Genomic DNA, 15702 nt, shown 5'->3' on the forward strand with positions numbered 1-15702 from the left:
CTTAGAAGACAGTTGCTGTGTCTTACTCATTTATGTATCCACTCCCTCACCCTCCCCAGACACCCCAGCACCACGCCAGGCTCAGTGACTGTAGCTGAATTGGGTTTAAAGGAATCCAAGTTTGCTCCCTGCCCAACCCCTGATTGGGTAATTGTGTCAAACACAACCCCTCCACCTCACCATTCTCTGCATGACTGCTGTGCTGCCTTGGTGGTGGCCAAGAGGAGCCCCCCTTCCACTTGAGGGGGTCAGCCTGCCTGGGACCCTGTGTCAGCCCCAGAGTTCCCACATCAACCTTGGGACTGGGCCTGCTTCACAGCCTTTCTACTCTTTGCAGGAAGAGAATAGGAGCCTAAGGGCCTTGCAGCAACGGGAAGAATGGATGGAATGGGATCAGCCTCACGCCTACCGTCTACCGGTCCCACAAAAACAATGGCTCCTTGGAGACGTCTGTTCACAGAGTGATAGAAACCTTACCGCCGCCCCTCACCCCCACCCTCATTCCTGTCAGCCAGCCAAGCAAGGTGCTGCCCAGAGGGAACCCACCACCGCTCTTGGGGCTTTCCCTGCTACCCATACGGTCATTCATGAGTAAGAAAAATTAAGACAGGGATCCCTGGGTGGCGCAGCGGTTTGGCGCCTGCCTTTGGCCCAGGGCGCGATCCTGGAGACCCGGGATCGAATCCCACGTCGGGCTCCCGGTGCATGGAGCCTGCTTCTCCCTCTGCCTGTGTCTCTGCCTCTCTGTGTGTGTGTGTGTGTGTGACTGTCATAAATAAATAAAAAATTCAAAAAAAAATTAAGACAGAAGAGCATAGTTTGATATAAACCCAGAGGCAGCCAGGAGCCAACAATGGAGCACTGTCCTCACCCCACGTTCCCCTGGAGGATGCTCAGCGGGCAAGTATGAGCTGGCTCACCCCAGAGCTGAGGGTGGAGCGGAGCCCCGCATCACGGAGAGTAAGTGTGTGCACATGGGCACCCACGCGTGCATGCACGTGGGAGTGTGCGCGCCCGAGGCGCACGGCCCGCGTTCACTCCTAATACCCACGTGTGCACCCACGTGTGCACCCACGTGGACCCCCGGGGACCCACCCAGGTGTCCGCGTGCGCCCATGTGCACCCGTGTGCGCATGTGCAGTGACTGTGCGCTTGCGCCCGTGCCAGAGGCGGGGCCGGGGGCGGAGGAAGCAGGAGGGTACGTGTTTCGCCGAGGTGCTGGTCTGTCTGTGGGCAGGTAGGTAGGAGTGGGTTTGGGTGTGGTTGTGTGAACAGGAGCCACATGTTTGTTGTGAGGGAGGATTTCTTCCCAGGTGTTTGTGAAGGAGGACGGGACAGCTGAGGTGGGGCAGGCCCTAGCTGTCCTCATCCTTCCTGGGATCGCCTCCCAGCGGGGTCACCTTTGTCCCAAATGCCCCACTTTGATGCCCCGGGTTGGGCTGGCCTGCCCAGCAGGAAGAGCTCAATCTCGGAAAGTTGAAAGGGGCACGCAGAAGTGGGGAGCAAGAATTCACACACACACACACCCATATCCCCACTCCCACCCTCACCGCCAGCTACCTTCCCAGCAGGGCCTCGGCGGCCCTGCCGTAGGACAGGAGGGCTGCAGAATGAGGGAGGCTCTGTTCTGGCAGTGGAGACATAAGGGGACACCACTCAGTAGATCCCCAGTGCTGTGGGGGCCTCAGGGGGCAGCGGTGAATTAGGTCATAGATGCCTGGGAGAATGTGGGGAGGAGAGAAGGCAAGGGAAGGGGGCATTGCAGGAGGCAGAGGAACGAGGGAAGGCACTGAGGTGGGGAAATGCAGAGTGTACTTGAGAAAGCGGAGCTGAAGGAAACCTAAAGCTCCTCTGGAGGCTGCCTTCCTCCTGGCCATGGGAGAAAACCCGGGCCTAGAGAGAGGAAGTGCTTCTAAGACCTAGAAGCAGAAATGAGGTCTCCTGACTTCCAGGTCAGTGCTCTTTCTGCTACTCCAGAAAGCCTGCGGGGAAGAAAGCCAGGGAATCAGGCTGTTGATTTTGCTTCCTTCAGCTTTCTCACCCGCAGGAGGGAGGCCAGAGTCAAGGGTTCCTGTTTTTTGCCTCCCTCTGTTAGCGGCTCACTACCTGGCACAAGTCACTTTGCCTCTCTGAACCCCACATTTCCAGCACGAAGGCAGTGGAAGGCCTGGCATCACCTGGGAATGCTGCCTTTCACTCCCTGTGAGCTAATGTTTGTCTTAGTCATCCTTCTTTCTTTAGTGGGAAGCAGAAGCTACAGTGTCATGGAGGCATTCAAATAAGTGTTTTCATTTTTATTTATTAAAGTTTTTTTTTAAGATTTTATTTATTCATGAGACACAGAGAGAGAGAGAGAGAGGCATAGACACAGGCAGAGGGAGAAGCAGGCTCCATGCAGGGAGCCCGACGTGGGACTCTGGGACTCCATCCTGGGTCTCCAGGATCACGCCCTAGGCTGAAAGCAGCGCTAAACTGCTGAGCCACCAGGGCCACCCTAAAGATTTACTTGAGAGGGAGAGAGAGCATGAACGGGGAGGGGGGGGTGTAGCCCAATGTGGGGCTCAATCCAGGGACTCTCAGATCATGACCTGAGCCAAAGGCAGATGCTTCACCAACTGAGCCACCCAGGAGCCCCAAATCAGTGTTTTTAAATGAAGGAAAGAAGGAACTATGATGGGCGCCTGGGTGGCTCAGTCCATAAAACATCCTCCCTTGGCTCAGGTCATGATCTCAGTGTCCTGGGCTCAGTGAAATCTCCTTGTCCCTCTCCTTGTTCCTCTGTGCTCTTTCTCTCTCAAATCAATAAAATCTTTTTTTTTTTTTTTTTTAAAAAAGAAGGAACGTTGAGCTCCATGACTCTGGTACCACCCTACCTTGAGAACCTCAGCCTCTCCCCAGGCAGGGCATAGGGTGAAGGAGGCCTCAAATCGAAAAGACCTTGAAAGGGAGGGCAGGAGAGATAAATATCCTAGCTGTACAGAGGCCTTGACTTCTCCCTGTCTCTGGGCGGATGCCCTTGAGAGCGCCCTTCCTAGTAGCCTTGGCCTTGCAGAAAACTGCTGTGGTGAGGGGGTTGGAGGAGGGGCAGGGACCTCACACAGAACAGGGGGGTGGATGGACCCAAGAGGAGCCCTGGTAGGCCTCTTCCTCACCCCTGCTCTCTCCACTCACTGCCTCTCTGCTCCTAGAAGCGTCCCCAGACCTCCTGTTCCAATCCTGGGAGGCTGGACTGGGCCTGGAATCTCCCATTTCCCATGCCAGTGATTCCTTAGTTTTTGTTTTTGTTTTTGTTTTTTCAAATTGAAATAACGCTCCTATTTTGAGGTCTTTTTCCTTTTTTTTTTTCCTTTTTGTTTTAAATATTTATTATTTGAGAGAAAGAGAGCGAGCCCCTGAGCACAAGCTGGGGAGTGGGGGGACATAAGGAAAGGGAGAAGCGGACTCCCCACTGAGTAAGGAGCCCAGTGCCTTGCGGGGACTCAATCCCAGGACCCTGAGATCATGACCTGAGCTGAAGGCAGACAACTTATCTGACTAAGCCACCCAGGCACCCTTTGAGGCCCCCTTTTCATGTTAAAGATTTTATTTTCCACTTCCCTTTTCTACGATAGCAGCTGTATTTCTTTTAAGCTTGTAAAGCATGAATCTGTGCTCATACACAAAACTAACCTATGGTGTAGAAATCAGATTGAGGTTGCCCCCAGGGATAGGGACTGACTAGGAGGGGGTACCAGGGAATATAGGGGTGCAGAAAATGTTCAAAATCTTGATTTAGATGATGGCTGCACAGATATATATACACTTGTCAAAATTCATGAAGCTGTAAACTTAAGATGTGTGCTATTGCTGTGTGTAGACTATACCTCAATAAAGTAATGTTACCATCTAAAAGACATACGTAGTTGAGGTGCCTGGCTAGCTTAGTAGAGCATGGGACTCTTGATCTCAGGGTAGTGAGTTCGAGCTCCACGGTGGACATGGAACCTACTTTTAAATTTATTTTTAAAAATTAAAAGACACATATAGGGTGTCTGGGTAGCTCAGTTGGTGAAGCGTCTGCCTTTGGCCCAGGTCCTGATCCCAGGGTCCTGGGACAGAGTCCTGTATTGGGCTCCCTGCTCTGTAGGGAGTGGCCTTCTCCCTCTGCCTCTGCCTGTCAGTTCCCCTGCTTGTGTTCTCTTTCTGTCAAATAAATAAATAAATAAATAAAATCTTAAAAAATGAAATCAAATAAAAGACACACGTACAGAGAAACATATAGAACAGTCATGCTCAGTTTAATGAATTATAAAGCAAGCACCCATGTAAACACCACGCAGAATGCCTGGTGCCCCTTGTAGTCCACAGTGCTGGCTGTAATCTCCCCTTGGACCCCAACACCAAAGACTGGGCATCTTGGCTGCAAACACCATGCACTTCCTGCTCCCCAGATTTAAGGGGACACAGAGACAGAGATGGGGTGGAACCCATGGGCTTTGGAACCTAGAATTTCCCATCAGTGCAACCCCAAGCTTGACTACAACTCCTGTTCTGGTGAGCTGAAGGAACGAAAACACACCCATTTCCCCTTTTTGGGAGGGGGGTTTCCGTCCTGGCCTCCCCAGGCCAAGTCTTGGCTGGGGGGTGGGGGATGTCCCCAGTGAAAGTCAAGGAGAAATGTGCCTTCCCTGCATCCATGCTAAAAATAATCCCAGGCAGTGCTGCTGCCACTGAGCAGCAGGAAGGACAGAATCATGTTTTGCTTTAAACCTAGAAGCAGCTCAGCAGTTGGGGGTGAGGGAGGGGTGGTAGACAGAGGCTAGGGATCTGAGAACCCTGGCAGTGCTCTCCCAGCCCCCACCTCCCAGCTGCAGCTGGTCCTCTCAGGGGGTGCCTGCGAGGGGGGTGAGAGAGAGAGAGAGAGAATGTGTATGTGTGGTGACAGGGCCTTCCAGCAGAGCAGGAAGCTGGGGAAGGTTGGAGATGGGTGGGGAGGGGTCTCTGTCCTGCTAACCAAACTGTGTAGGCTGCAGGGCAAGAGTCATGTACTCTGCGGGGTCCCCACCACCTCTGAGAAGAGCTCTGACCCAGAACCCCACACCCAGCTCCCTCAGGGGCCCCTGTCCTCCTGCAGGGTGGCGCCTGCCCCTTGGGAGTTCCTGGCACACACAGGGCTGAAGTTTGTCACTTCACAGTCCCCAGCTCTGTCTAGCTTTTGCTCTGCCCTAAGACATAGGGAGGTCCTCAAGGGCGGGTGCGGTCCAGTGGTGAGGAATTTCCCTGGAAACGGGAAGTTCAAGATGTGTCAGTGTGGGATCCCAGCTTGAGGAGTAAGTGGCTGAGCACAGGCAAGAGACACCCCTGGCCGCCCTCTCCTGCTCTCTCTCCCCCAACAGCTCCCCTGGCTGTCTCATGCAGCAGAGGCTTCACATGGTGACAGGATCATCCTGCAGGTGACCTCAGTTCTCCCAAGGTAACAATAAAACTATCGTGAATTGAATGAAATGAATGTGTGTCATGTTCCAGGCATTGCACTGTCTTACATGGATTATCTTATTTAATCTCTCAGCGAGCCTGTGTTATCAGAATTATTACTCTACCTATTTACAGATGATGACACTGAGACGATGATGAAGTGCTTGTCCTAGGATCCCACTGGTAGTAGGTGGAAGAGACAGGGCTCAAAGTTATGATTTGGACAGAGAATGTCCAGAGAATCGATGAGACAAATTTTTAGAAATTGGACCTTCCCAGATAATTTAGGGATACATGGTTGCTATACTTGATACTTTGGTAGGAAAACACACACACACACACACACACACACACACACACCAAAAACAAACCAGCAGTGGCTTTAGAGTCAAAATTTTCACTACCAGTTATGATTTTGGCCAAGAAACTTGACCATTCTGAGCCTCGGTCTCCATCTCTACAAAATAGGTACAATAATCCTTGCATAGAACTGCTGTAATGAATTCAAATGCAGCATTTTTTCTAAACTTGGAAAACTCCAAGCTCCTTACTGCCTCAGGGCCTTTGCATGTGCTGTAACCTATGCCTGGAACCCTCAGCCCCAGATGTTCACATACTGGTTTGTTTTTGTCATCTTGGTCTCAGGTCTTTCTTTAGACCAGGCTTCCCTGACTAACCCATTACCCTTAGCAGCATCGTTCTTGTTTTTCAAGCATTGTTCTGAAATTATCTTGCTAATTTATTTGTTTTGTTTATGGCCTATCCTCCCTCTCCAACTGTCCAGGATGTAAGTTTCTTGAGCACTAGGATCTCTGTAGGGTTTAAGGACCCATTCCCAATGCTCAAAGCAGCACCTGGCCAAATCAGAGGTTCCTAAATATTTATGAATGAGTGCATGATCATGCTTTAAAAACGCATTATTTTCCAGTTTATTATTTTCTGTCACAGGCTTCACTAAGCCAAAGGGCAGTAAATGTGGGTTAATGAGGGCTTGAGAGAGGGCTTTGGGCCTGGCCCATGCCCAGCCCTGAAGCTCCCAGGCTGCACAGAGCCATGCTTGGGCTTCCGGCTGCTCCAGGATAAAGGTCAACCCTTTTGCTGGAACATGAGGTTCTGTACCATCTGGGCCTGCCTGCCTCTGGCCTCATCTCCCCGGGTTCTCCAACCTGTACTCCATGTCCAGGCCAGACCAAACAACTCAAAGTGCCTACTGGAGAACACAGGCTGCTTCATGTCACTGTACCTTTATAGACACTACTCCTTCTACCTGGAACACTCTGCACCCTGGCTCTGCCTGGCTAGCTCCTCTCAGACTTGAAGATTAGCCTCCTCAGAGGAGCCCTCCCTGACTCCTCTGGCCACATCCAGTCCCCAACTTTCCAGGGCACTCTTATGATTTGTTTTTTTTTGTTTGTTTGTTTGTTTTACAGTCTCTCAAGTAGCCTAGAGATCTCTTGAGGGCAGTGACCAGGTTTGGCACCCCCAGGATGAAGCGCGGTGTCTGGTGCATACAGTAGGTGATTAATAAGATGCCCCAGCACAGCTTTTAGACTTTGGGTCCCCACGAATTAACAGAAGTCCTGGAGCACACAGTAGGTGCTCATTAAGTACCCAGTGAATGCGTGAACCTCAGCAATCTGACATTGGCAGAAGCTGGGGGCAAGGTGAGGCATGCAGGTGGGAAGTAGGAATGGAAGATGCATCCTTGGAAACAAGTCGGTGTCAGAGGGGGCCCCAGGACACTTCCCAGGAAAATGAACACATAAACAGCAGGAAAAAAAAAAAAAAAAACATACGGATGGATGGAGGCATATAAACAGGGCTTTCAGTGAGCAAAGACAGAGAAGGATGAAAGAGGAAGAACTGGACTCAGAGGGGACAGAATGTGCCCATGAGAGCTGCAGAAGACAGGAAGCCAGAGACTGGAACAGGCTGACTCGCTACAGGATGTCTGGTGCCCTTGCTTCAGCCTCCGGGGGTAGATAAGGGTGGTGTGGGCAGTGTGGTGCTGTGGTCCCCTCCTAGGGTGGGAGGGCTGGGTGAAAGGCCACAGGTCACGAGATTTTGGGACATCTTAGGAAACTCTTCCTCTCTTAGCTCAGAAGAGGCCCTGTGTTATGAAACACAGCACCCAAGATATCACAGCCACAAACCTAGCTTCTTGCCCTTGGGTGAGCAACTTAGTGTTTCTTGCCTCAATTTTCCCATCAGGAAAGTGAGTACTGTTCTCCTGGAAAGGAACGTTAGGGTCATACTGAGTTAGGACGTGTAAGTGAAATGCACATGGCCTGATACAAAGGCCAGGGACTGACATTAACGGTAGTGATTTCTCCCAAAGTCCTGCTGTGCCCAGGTCCTAAGAGAGGCTGTGCCTTCATGTCACTGAGTACCACAGATAGACCCAAGTTCAGAGACTCAGCCTCTGTTTTTTTTTATTTGATGCCGGATCAATACAGCAAGGCAAAGTTAATTCCCGCTGAGAGGGTGAGTGGCCGCAGGCATGCCAGCTGGCTGAGAGACAACCGAGGATGCCTTGGCCAGCAAGCCCGACCATTGAGCTCCAACACTGACTGAGTGTTCTCTGGGGCCTCTATGTTTCAGCCTGTCAAATGGGCTGAAGACAGTTTTTTGGCTATCAGATTATACCTCGAGGCATGCATGCACTCCAAGGAGGCAGCGTTCCTGGAATCATTTGAGGAAGAAGGGAAGAAGACCCTGAGGCCCGAGAAAAGGAGGACTTACAATTTAAGTACCTGATCTGAGCAATCTGGCAGATTATTTAGAAAGGCTGGCACTGATAGTAGAGTTTAATGTGCATCCCAGCTCTGTCACTTCTCTGAGCCTCAGTTTCCTTAAGTGACAAAGGAGGCTAACAACAGCATCCACCTCCCAGAATCATGAATAATAAATGAGCTTGTGTGTACAAAGGCCTGAGCCCAACACTTGGTCCCTGGTAGCAATTGATATTAGCTATTATTGTGAATAATAATGTCACAAGCTCCCGGGGGAGGAAGGCCAGATCACTCTCTGAACACTAAAGCCACTTTGAGGAGGTTAAGCTGGTCATGACTCAGAAAAATCAGTAAGTCACCAAGTGTCAAGTTCCATCTTGCAGCTTCCATTAGGATTGTGTGATTCCTAGAGGGGAAGGGGGTCTGATTCTTCCCCCCCCAGTCATGGCCCCATGTCTGCCATGTTCTCTGGGACTGATGGGGGAGGATCACGGACTAACAGGTCTGCCAAGCTTTGGGGGAGGCAACATAAATAGAGCCTTCAGCTCACTTGTCCAGCCAGGCTCAAGAATATTTCTAAAGTACTTGGGGAAACAAGAGTGTCAAGGATGGACCTCATGGGCCCAGAGAACCAGCAGACCCAAACTGGAGGGTCCATGACCTTGGAGGCTGTTGCAGGGCTGGGTGATGAGAGAGAGAAAGGGAACTGGGGTTTTTTATCTTTTGGAATCCAACTTTTCTCCTCCCACCCCACACTCCCACAAGAATTTGGAACCCAAGGACTGACTGGGGGGTGGTGCAGGGCCCAGGTGGGAGGTGGGCAGATGAGAGCAGGGGTGATTGCCTGACAGCAGGATGCCACAGCTGAAGAAGGAAGTATAAATATACAGCGGCCAGTGTAGGACTGGACAGAGGCCATATGAAACACACGGTACATTCCGGCCCCAGCGTAACAAACTGTACCAGCCTTTTGGAGAGTTGGGAGCACTGTGAAGGGGAGGGAAGAGAGCAGAGGTTCCTTCGAGGTTGGCCCTGCCTCCTCCTCCCCCACTTCTCCCACAGCTCGGGCACCGCAGGGAAAGTCCCGATGTTCCTTTTGCAACCACAGGAAACCTACTATCCCTGCTCACACTCTGTACCCAGTGTTCCTCTCAGCAGCTCCAGACTGGGAGGGAGCAGTGAGTGGGGGAGAGAGAGGAGGCTGGGGGGAGGGCAGTGTAGGCAGCCACAGCAGCCCAGGTACCATGAGGGAAATGGCAAGCATGGCTTGGGCACTAACAGAGCTTTGCAAGGGAGGTACAGATGGCAGTGAGGTGCAGGGAAGGAAGTGCCTTGCCCAAGATCACACAGCCAGTCGTTCACCAGGGTGGGACCAGAGTGCATCCAGAGCTGGGCAGTGCCGGGCAGCTCTCTTGGGTGTACTGTGCAGGCGTGGCAGGCCAGGGAACAGGCAGTGCCCGGGAACTGAGGGTGGGGAGCCCAGATCCAAGGCTGCCTCTACGCTCTGGTTAGCTCTGGGCAGGTCTGGCTTGGGCACCATCCCCTCCACTCCTTCCAAACCTACCCTCCTCCTCCACCTAAATATTAGAGATAATGCATGTAAAGAGGCTAGCATGGAGGCTGCTTGGTGGTGATGTCAACCAGAATGAGTCACCTCCACACCTCCTCTCTCCTCCTCCACACACACAGCTCAAGGCCTAGAACCTCCTGGGATCTTTCTCCCATATCACCACCTCCTTCCTGAGTCCCTATAACTCAACGTTTGGTACTCACCACCTGCTGGCTTGGGTTATTATTTAACCTCACGAGCTGTCTGTCTCTTCAACTGGTCTGCAAACTGCCCAAGGGCAGGAAATCATTTCAATACACCCAACATTTACTGAACATCAAATCCAGTGCCAAGCTGGGCCTGTGGGGGATGAGCTCAAGTGATGGCGGAGGCCTCAAAGAGCAGACTTTGTTTCTGCCTCAAGGACTTTTTAATCTGGTTAGAAGAGCTGGATTAGTAAACAGATCACTAGAATATGAGACAGGCCACACGCTGTGCTGCGAGAAAGGTACAGACTGAATGTGCTGGGCATTCAGAAGGGAGAGGAATCAGATTTGGCTGGCGCTGTTTCAAGCAGGCTTTTATGAGTTGGAGCTTAAGAGATGGGTATGCGGAGGATGGGCACTCCTGGCAGGAGAAATGGCACAGCACACTGTGGAGGTTGCAGGTGGGAGATGAAAGGACTTTAGCAATTGTCTTCAACTTTCTAATGACATCCTTAGCAGGACCCAACAGAGCCTTCCATGTGGTAGGTGCTCAGATAAGTTCTTTGTCCCCTCCTTGGTTTGGAAGCAGTGGAACCTTCAGGAACTGCACTCAGTGACGTCTTTCTGTAGACGGATGGGTAAAGAGAAAACGTGGTTCTGAATAAATCCGGGTTTGGGGCTGGAACAAAGGGAGGGGTCAGGCTCCAGTGTGGGGTCGTCTTCTCCACCCGGCAGTCCACTGCTCGGCCCTTCGTACTCCTGGCGTCTGGCCAGGGGTTTCCCCAGCTATCCCAGAGGGCTGGGCTCGGTTCGCCAGCCCCTGGGAATCCCTGGAGCCTCCAGGATGGTGCGAGGCGCCGTTGGGGAAGGGGGTCCGGGGCACGAGGAGGGGCTCCTCCGGGGGAATCGCTCGAATAGGCCCCCTCCAGCGGGCTTCCGTTGTCACGTGACTGCATCCCGGGTCTTCCAAGTGTGGGGCTGACGCGCTCGGCGATCCTCCTCCAGACCGGACCGTGCGCTTCTGGGGCTCGGGTGGCGGCCGGGGTGGCTGCTTCTCCCTCGAGGAGCTACGAACACCTGCACCCCTCCCAACTGTGCTCGGGTCCCGCACACGCCCGGGATTCCACTGCGGGCTCAGGTGGGGGATGGAGACGTCTGGGTGCTGGCAGCCCGGAGCCCGGGCTAGAGGCGGCGAGGAACCCCCCGCCCCCGGCCCGGCGCGCGTCTCCGGGGCTCGGCACCGGCCCCCGGCCGCCCCTGGCCGGGCCCCAGCGCGCGCTCTCAGGGCTGCGGCGGCGGGGAGGCTGCGCGCCGAGCGCAAGCCGCGAGCACAAACAGGGCGAGGAGGCTGGTGTGAGCGCCTGGGCCCGGTGCCAGCGCGCCGGGGCTGGAACACAATGTCCCGAGCGGGCGGGCGAGCGGGGAGCGAGAACAGCCTGACTCAGCAGCTGGGTAAGTGGGTGTGCTCGCTCACCAGATCAACCGCTCTTGCAGCCTGCGGTCAGCGACGACCCGACTCTCGGAGGCTCCCTCGAGCGGGGGGCGGGCGGGGGGGCGGGGGGAGGGCGGGCGCGCGGCCGGCTCCCGGGCTCCCGCCCCTGCCTGCCGCGCGGGACCTCCACGTGGCGCGTTTGCGCATCCCTCTGCCCTCTCGCCCCTGCGTTCCGGTGTCTCACGGCCCCCAGCCCGGCGGAGCAGGCTCGGCCCCATCCCCACCGGGAGGGGCGCTGCGCTCTCCGCCTGCCACCCGCCAGGTGTGGCCCGGCCTGCAGCTTCTGTGTACAAGTCCCAGTTTCCCCCAAAGCCCACCATCCTGGGAGGCCTCCGGAGGTCTTGGTGTGTGGGATGTAACTCATCGCTGCAGATGGAGGTAGAAATCTGTTCTGGGGTGGTGAAGCGCTGCAGGAAAAGGATGCTGAGAGAAGTGGGATATAGGGCAAGAAGATGTCCCCCACCTCTGTCCTCGGCTGACCCAGAGTTTAGAGTCTCTTCCTGTCCCCTCCCTTCAAAACCACCAGGCCCCTGAAGATTTCCTCAGAGGGAGGGAGAAGCAGGTGGGGAGGTGCTTTGAAGCCTGAGACCTTGCTTTTCTGCCTTACCCACCCTCCCACCCAAAGCCACAACAAAGACTCATGAATCCTGCCATCCAGCCACAAAGCTTCTTCCTCCTCTGTGCCTGCTGTCCTGGTGGGGCCACTATGAGGATGACAGCCCAGGGCAGGACTTTTCCTGGAGGCGGAGACCTGTCCCACACCCTAGCCTCCTGGGGTGTCTGCAAGGTGCCCCAGGGGACACGCTGTGCCTGGAGTGTGCCAGGGCTGGCAGGGAGGGGCTCGGTCCTCTGCTGAGTTCCAGGAAAGGCCCTGGCAGCCAGCATAGGCCTGAGCTCCAGGGCCTTGGAGGGTGGGGCTGGGGGAGGGACCCCAGGCAGCTGAAGTGCCTCACCTGGGCCCCATGCCCCTGGGCCATCTGATGGCATCTCTGGCACCCTCTGAGGAGATGGATGCCAATGCAGGCCTGGGCCATGGATCCCCTTCCCACACATACAGTCCTATTTCCCACAAATGTGCTCACCCAGCCAGTGTTCACCGAATGTCCCAACCAGAAGGTAACTTAACTGTCATCAACTCCAAGCTTCTATCTGATGAATGAAATCTGTCTGTGGTATCCCAGGTCAGTAATTGTTCTGAACCTGTCTGCATATCTATTGTGACAGGGACACTCTGACAAGGCAGCCCACTGCCCTTCTGGACTCCCCTGTCTCCAAGTCCAGTCACCTACAGAACATCTGCCCTCACATGACCTGGAAGTGACTGAACTTGTCCTCCTGTCTCACACCAGCTCTTCCCCACTGCCCACTGTGACTCTCCCATCCCCCACACTCACCGGGAAGATGGGTTAATTTTTAACTATTTTCTCTCCTTCGCCATCCCGTATCTGACCGACTACCAAATTCCTCCCTTTGTTGCTTTTATTACAAGATGTATTGTTCTTTATTTTTCTCATTCACCTCTTCCTCTCTATCCCCATAGGTTCCACCTTTGGCTCAAATTCCCACAGCCTCTGCCACACTGTCCTTTCTGACCTATGTTTTTCCTTTCTCCTACATAGGTTTTTCCTGGATAGTTTTTCTCAGATGCTGTTTATGTTGTATGCTTTTAGCTTCAGACTCCTCAACCGGGTGTACTGGGTATACCGACTTCTAACCTGTGTGTTCCGTATGAAGGGACCTGGGCTCATTCGTGGTGTGCCTAGATCACAGAGCCTAGCCCTGGGCCTGGTACATAGCAGAAGGGCAGCAAATGTTAGTCAAGGGATCAATCCACTTGGTGTGCTGTTTTCTCATTTTTCTCTCTCGACTCAGTCTCCCCATTCCCATAGAGCCTATTGGTTCCTGGTACTCAGGGCTCAGGCCCTTTTGTTTTGAAGAGTGACTATTTTTTAATCTACCAAATTTTCTGAGTCGGGTGGGGAAGGGAGAAGCTGATACTCAAGTTAACATCAATGAATCTGTGCCAAATGCCAACTGCAGAGACCTTGAGTGCAGAGTGGAATGAGTGCAGCTGCCTGTTGGGAATCTCTGCTTCTCTAAGACACATAAAACCACTGAGGAGGGTGGAAGGCTAAAAGGTGAGTGGGTACAGTTGGTGACTGTGGGTTTACAGAGGGATCTTTTCACAATTGGGAGATTCCAGCTTGCCTAGCTCTGGTCCCTGATGTCCTTAGATTGTTCTCTTTCTTGGCACTGCATTTCATACACACACACACACACACACACACACACACTCCTGGTGATCTTGGCCTCAGCACTTCAAAATACCTCCTGCAGGAAGGCTCTGATAATGTCCACCCAACTTTGATCATTTGGTCAACTTCTCTCTGAGCCTTATGATCTGCCTTCAATCTCTAATCTATTTTATTGCTTAGTTATGTCCTGTAATTTTTTCAACTCCATAGATTATAAGCTCCTTTATGTCAGGGATAGTTATCTTTCATTTATTTATTTAATATAATCTACTTATTTTGAGAAGGAAGCGTGGGATAGGACACTGCAACTCTGGAGGCTGTATAAACCTCAATCTGGATTCCAATACTTAGCTGTTTGGCCTTGGGCAAGTCTCTCAACCTCTCTGAGCCTGTTTGTTCATCTGTGGAAGTTGCTGGTGATACTTACCTTGCAGAATGAGGGGCAAAGGTCAGAGAGACTACAAAGGGCCAAGAAAGTGCCTTTGCATAGTGATCAGACGACGGCTCGTCTTCTTCCTTGTTTGGTTGGAATTCTTCCCTGCATTGGGGGACAGATTTCCTTAACTAGCCCAACCCACCCACCCACCCACCCACTGGAACACTTGAGCGTGAAAAAGGACACTATTAATCATTACACCGGTTCTACAGACGTGACCCGGGGCGCAAGGCCAGGCTACCCTAACTCACAATAACGAGTGAGGACAGGGTTCGGATCCCGAGCCACCAGAACCCCGCGCCTAAGCAGGGAGCCGAGCAGAGCTCAAGCTCAATGAACGTTTGTTGAATGAACAGAGCCGATCCTCCCTCAGTTCTCGCAGCAGCAGCAGCAGCAGCGAGTGAAGCCGCAGATTGAAAAGCCCGCCCCCGCCGCCTCCCCACCCCCACCCCGGCCCCGGCCCCGCCCGGAGCCTGGAGCCTCCTTTCTCTAAGATCTCTCCTCCAGCCCGGTTCCCCGCCCTTCGTTGCCGTGGAAACAGTGACGTAGGCGCGAGGGGCGTGGCCTCTCCATCCTCTCCGGGAGCCCCTGGCCCCTTCCTCTCCCACCGGGGGAGCGGATGAGGTTGGGGTCCTGGACCCTACCGCCCAGCTCCGGCCCGGCCATCCCCCGCGGGCCAGGGGTTCGCTCGGGGGCGGCCAGCCCCCCGCCAGCCCACCCGGCGCCAGCGAGCTAGCGGGGGTCCGGAGATGCCGGCCTCAGCCCCCGGGATCCCTCTCCGTCCCTTCCCCACCGACGGGCCAAGGGATCCCGCCCTAGCCGGGCAGCCCTGGGGCGCGCTTCGCGTCCTGGGGGCAGGCGGGAGGGGCGGGAGCCCGGGGGGCGCCGCGGAGCCGCGGAGCACGGGAGAGAAGGAGTTAAACTAGGTGCCGGCGCCGGGCGCGGCGGGAGTGGGGGGAGGGAGCGAAGGGAAAGTGAGAGCGGGGGCGGGGGGCGGGGGGACGGGAGCGAAAGAACATCCTGTGCCCGCCGCCGGATGCGCGCCTGGGGAGGAGGTAGTCCGGGGGGGCTGCTGGGGGGCCCGGGGCGGGGACAGGCGCGGCCTCCGCCCCCCTCCGCGGCCCTCCTCCTCTGGGGGCGCCGCTCCCGGCGCTTTCGCCGCGTCTCTCGCGGGGCCCACGCTTTCTCTGGAGTAACGAGCTGCCGTGAGGCCCCCGATCTGGTGCCTGGGCCGGGGTAAGCGCCAGCTGGGGCGGGACGGTCTCGGCGATGTGGGGTCCGCGGCGGGGCGCGGGCGGCACCCCCAGCGTCTCGCCTCCCTATTTCTGGCTTTCTGACGCGGGTGGGGGGGCAACTCGCACGTAGGCTTTGCCCCCCGTTCACCGAGAGTCACAACATACGTTCTCTCATTCAGTCTGACAGCAGCACTTCCTGGTAGTAGGTAAGTTTCCGTAGACCCGTATTCCGGAGGAGGAAACTGAGGCCCGGATTATGGAGTTTGCCCAAACCCAAGCCCATGGGTCTGCAGTGAGCTTTTCATTGTAGAGTAGGCTGATTCCCCTTGGCTTCCCCTGTCCA

General features: G+C 54.5%; 1 protein-coding gene across 1 annotated transcript in view; it reads right to left on the bottom strand.

Annotated features, from left to right (window-relative positions):
- The window catches only part of FKBP5 (FKBP prolyl isomerase 5), a 135755-nt gene extending 125042 nt beyond the window's left edge, over nucleotides 1–10713 (bottom strand). Inside the window, exon 1 of the mRNA XM_049092058.1 lies at nucleotides 9960–10713. The gene's annotated coding sequence lies outside the window, so the exon portion shown is untranslated. The remainder of the gene's footprint in view (nucleotides 1–9959) is intronic.
- Between the last annotated feature and the right edge of the window lie 4989 nt (nucleotides 10714–15702).

The sequence above is a fragment of the Canis lupus genome, chromosome 12 (genome assembly GCF_003254725.2).
Source record: "Canis lupus dingo isolate Sandy chromosome 12, ASM325472v2, whole genome shotgun sequence".
NCBI classification, from domain to species: Eukaryota; Metazoa; Chordata; class Mammalia; order Carnivora; family Canidae; genus Canis; species Canis lupus.